The sequence below is a fragment of the Boleophthalmus pectinirostris genome, unplaced genomic scaffold, assembly GCF_026225935.1.
Source record: "Boleophthalmus pectinirostris isolate CB_2022bp ecotype Guang Dong unplaced genomic scaffold, ASM2622593v1 HiC_scaffold_21, whole genome shotgun sequence".
Lineage (NCBI taxonomy): Eukaryota > Metazoa > Chordata > Actinopteri > Gobiiformes > Gobiidae > Boleophthalmus > Boleophthalmus pectinirostris.
In genome coordinates, this window is record NW_026571175.1 from 31,886,898 (window position 1) to 31,891,897 (window position 5,000).

Consider the following 5,000-nt stretch of genomic DNA (forward strand, 5'->3'; position numbering starts at 1 on the left):
CACTGGTAGTACTAGTCGTGGCAGAGGTAGTAGTAGTAGTAGTAGTAGTAGTAGTAGTAGTAGTAGTAGTAGTAGTAGTAGCAGGTTTGCTGTTTTAGTGTTCTGTAGTGTCATCAGGTGATTTTTAGTAGTTGTTGTAGTAAAAGTAATAGTAATAAGGTACATTTTTTCCCTACTACTACTGCTATTACTTCTTCCACATCTACTACAACTTAATACTTCTCACTGCTTCTTCTTACTGCAACATTCCAGAAAGTCCAAATACTTGGCGGGTGCGTTTACATTTCAAACACAACATTATCCAGTCTCCCTGATCTTCTCTGTTACATTTGGACCCTGAGTCGGTGGAGCCTAATGACCCGAGCTAATGCATCCACACTGGTAATGACTACTTCAAGGCAACTCTAACTGGATTCCTGTATGGCTCTAGAGCGTTCGATACGACTCCGCGGGGGGCAGGGTCTATTGACTGGAGAAAAAGCCTATCATTATATTGTGCTAATGTAAGCGAGCCGTACAGACAGGAGCAGACAGGTGCAGGATAGAGCCGGACGACCAGATTTTCAAAATAAAAAACTAGGGCGTCTATGGTTTGCGTTGGTTGGTAATAATAAAATTGTGAAACAAGTTTGTAACAAAGGAAAATTGTTATGTTCTTGTCACTAATGTGAGTCAGTATAGTCACATTTTCTTTGTGTTTTGATCATTTTTAAGCAGCTTTTCTGTATTTTACCTAAACAAATGACAATATATTTCTCTCTTTACTGTTGGCAGGGATCAAATTGATCAAAAATAGGGACACCAAGGACATTTCTTTCTTGTAAAACTGGGACAAATCACTGGTTTTGGATAAATCTACCATGGAACATTCCACATAAAGCAATAACATCACCATGGAGACAAGCAGGAGATGTACCCTCCACCAGAAAAGTTGCACATTACACCTTTAAGTATTAGTATTAGTAAGTACCTGGTGAAACATGTACTTTTAGAGTAAAAAGTAAAAGTATTTTGCGCAGATTTTGATAAAGTGTTAAATATAGTGATATTGATTACAGTGATACAGATTATGGTTAACAGTGTCTATATACTAATCATTTTCTTAATTTTTTATTATGAATTTTGTGTATTTATTATAAAGCTTGAACTCAAAAGGTTTAGGCAGGATGTTACCACAAACATGTTAAAAGTAACCCAAAAATCATATGAAAACTAAGTTTACTTTAGATCTGTTCAAAAATATAGTGGAGTAGAAAGTAGATACCTGCCCTAAAATATAATGAAGTAAAAGTAAAAGGTATCCACTTGAAAATCTACTAAAGTAAAGTACAGATACCTACATTTTTCTTAAAGGTCCTACATTACTTAAAATTGACTCTTGTGAGTTTTAAATCATGTTATAATGTTGTTACCTCTTCAAAAACAGACCCCTTAGTTGTGTTTTGTTACATTCACACTTGTTTGAGTGACTCTTTATTATTAGTCTGTTTACATCTCCAAAGCTCAAAATGTTCTGTTCCACCTTGTGATGTCATGTAGTGGTAGTTTTCGAGTTAACAGCTCCTTTTACTTTTTATTTAGTAGAACTGTGCAATTCCAGGGGCTGAAATAATCAAAACTGATTCTATTGAAGATGTATGGAGTTTAAAAACACAGTGGAGTCATGTGGAACCACTTCCTGTGTTACCACATGGCATCACAAGGGTGACCAGACGTCGCTGTTTACTTTGGACGATCCAAGTTTTGAGCCCTGTGTCCCATATCCAGGCACACACATGTCAAACTCAGGCCTCGGGGCCAAATTTGACCCACAATATAATTATATTTGACCTGTGAGATCATATAAAATATGCATTAGAGCTGCCCACCGGCTACAGATCGACTGTAGAGACATCATTATTATTATTATTTTATATTTTGCTTGTTCTGGATTCAGTGTTTAAGCAAAACTATTATTAAACATTTTTTGAATAAGAAAAGCTTAACATTACATATCTGGAAAGACAAAACATGCAGATGTTGCTGAAATTTTTAAAGAAATATTTAGTTTGGCCCATGATTTAGTCCCACTTTTTAATTTTGGCCTCTGTGAATTTGAGTTTGACACCCCTGTCCCAGCAGATTTATACATAATCAGTGATTTGTCCAAGTTTTATACAAGAAATGTCCCTGGTGTCCCCATTTTTAAAAATCTAATCCAGGAGTAAACTAGACTAAACCAGGACAACATCAAGTCTAATCCAGGACTAAAACAGGAATATCACAATTTTTGACTAATCTGATCCTTGCCAACAGTAGAAAGAAGCATAAATTGTCATTTGTTTAGACAAAATACAGTGAACCATGTTTGCAATTGACCACAAAACAAAACAAAATGAAATATGACTGACAAGAATGCACAATTTTACACTCTCTTTTTACAATTTGATTTATACCAACCATCCCAACCAAAAGAACTCAGCCTAAATATGCAGAGTTTGTGTGTTAAACATGTGTGAATGAAACAAAACACAACTCCAGATCTGTTTGTGATGAAGAAACAACATTATAAAAGATCAGAAAATCAGAAAAAAGAGTAATATGGACCTTTAAGTACAGTACTTTACTACTTGTACTTCTTTACCTTCCACTGCTGGTGCTTCTAAATATACATGAGTTTGACATATAAATTCAGGCGTATATGGAGTGAAGAGCTGTGAGCGTCTGTCATGTGGGAGGAATGTCAACAAAGAAAAGACCTTGAAGACACATGTCTGCATTTCTGGGACAATAAAGTTTTATCTTTTGAATAATACATTCCAATATAAAGGTCATCAGACACCGTCGTCCAATTAGAGATGTTATCCTGCGTAGATTTAAAAGTCAGATTGGGTTTAAATGGAATATTTTAATTAGCAAGGAAAAGGTTAGTTTATTTTAAATTTTTTACTTTAAGGTTTTTATATACGAAGAACAGGAAATAATGACCGTGTGAGCAGAATGTGACACAGATTTACCTCATTTAACCTGAGTCATTTTGCAAGAAAACAAAATAGAACTTTTTTTTTTTATAATTCTTGTTTATTACGAGCCAAACAGATTATTCATAGATGCAAATTCTCAAAAATAAAACCCTTGTTCCAAATTTATCTAAATTAATTTTCATTATTTAAGAGAGCCCTGGGCCAAATTAAACCCAAACAAACTCGTGGGATGAATAATTTTATGCAGTCAGATGTAAAAGACCTCTAGCACTGTATATTGTATTTTGTATTATCAATTAGGTATTATTATTATTATTGTAATTACAATTATTTTATTGAAAAAAATAAGCTATCAACTATTTTGCACTTGTATTCTGTATTGTCAGCATTGATTCAAAATAAAGGAAAAAAGAAAAAGCCAGCATGTCTTACTAACCAACTGTGGTTAACTTAGAGCTGTAGACTAAGGCTACGTCCACACGGCAACACTCCTGGATTTTTAGGTGCTTTTACACAGACAGTAGTTGGTGTGCACCAAATGGTCCATTCGAACCAAAAGCTCTTAGTTCGATTTGTTTTTGTTGGTGTGAAAGCGTCAATCAGACTTGGACCCGGACCAAATCAAGTGGACCGAGACCTGAAAAAAGAGATGGTCTCGGTTTGCTTGAATCCGCACCAAATACCAAACTTTGAACGCAAACTCGGGTCCAAACCACAGACAGTAGGTCCAAACGAACTATTGCAAATGTATCAAGGGAGGGGACACGCGTCTCCTCTGAACAAAAGACACAGTTTTCACCCACATGAAACACTGGCTCCGTGTGGACGAAAGGCCAAAACTAATAAAAACTTCACCGCTTTGACAGAAAAATGTGTGGCCACCAACTAAAACTTGCTTGCTTCCAGGGGTGTAGCGCCAAATTCTGGGCCCTGGGTACAAATCATCTTGGTGGGCCCAGGCTACATGTTTAATGGTAAAACTTTGTGAGGGGCCCCTTAATGCTCTGGGCCCTGGGTAAACAGTGCCCTTTACCCCCCTCCCGCCTGACGCCCCTGCTTGCTTCCATCAGTCCGCCGCAGGGCAGTTGTGGCTGTATAAGTAATTAACTGTTTTTGGTTTTTTTGTTAAATTTGTGGTGTCACCTGCTGAGGGACGACAGATGGAAATGAGCATTCTTGCTATAATCTGTCATATTTACACTGCAGTATTGTAGATGTTCATTAATATGCACTGTCCCTATTAAATAAAAAATAAATAAAATAAACTAGAAAAGCACTCAGAGAGCGCAGACCTCCGCCAAGGACTACAGTCCCCCTCATATTAATTGTGTTTTCCATAAATATTTGTCTCGTATCTTTCAGTTTGGAATATGAAAGAGGATCCCATTGTCCATCCCTGAGTCAAATTTCATGGGGTTTGGTCAATAATTAACCGAGATATTGAGAAACAACATTTTTGGCCCCATTTACCACAATGTTAACTAAAATTTCAAAGTGATCCAGAATCCAGGATTTCTTCTGGATTTCCAACAAATCCTGAAAATTTCATCAAAATCGGTCCATAACTTTTTGAGTTATGTTGCTAACAGACAAACAAACAAACAAACAAACAGACAAACAAACAGACAAACGCCGGCAAAAACATAACCTCCTTGGCAGAGGTAATAAAAATAAACAAATAAATAAAAATACATATAAATAAATAAATACACTTTTTTTTTTTTTTTTTTTTCTTTATTAAATTTAACTTATTTTTATACCTTGTCTTTGTCCTTTCTGTTTGGTCCACTGAGTATCTGAGATCTGACGAGTTCAGGCTTTGACGAGGAGGTTTGGTGTTACAGCCCCAGACCTTAGATTGTCATTTGTTCTGTGTGTTCTAAATAAGTCTGCTGACACACCTGGATTCCTGCTGTTTCGTGTGTGTGTGTAGTTTAGTTTTTAGTTCTGTTTTGTGCCTTTTGATTTGGTCACTTGATTCTGTTTGTGGGTTTATGTGGTTTAATTTGGGGAACTTGTGTTTTAGTTTAGTGTGTG

At 36.1% G+C, this 5,000-nt stretch overlaps 1 protein-coding gene across 1 annotated transcript in view; it reads right to left on the minus strand.

Moving 5' to 3' along the window:
- Positions 1–5,000, minus strand: part of thsd7aa (thrombospondin, type I, domain containing 7Aa) — a 437,777-nt gene that overhangs the window by 120,102 nt on the left and 312,675 nt on the right. The window lies entirely within an intron of this gene.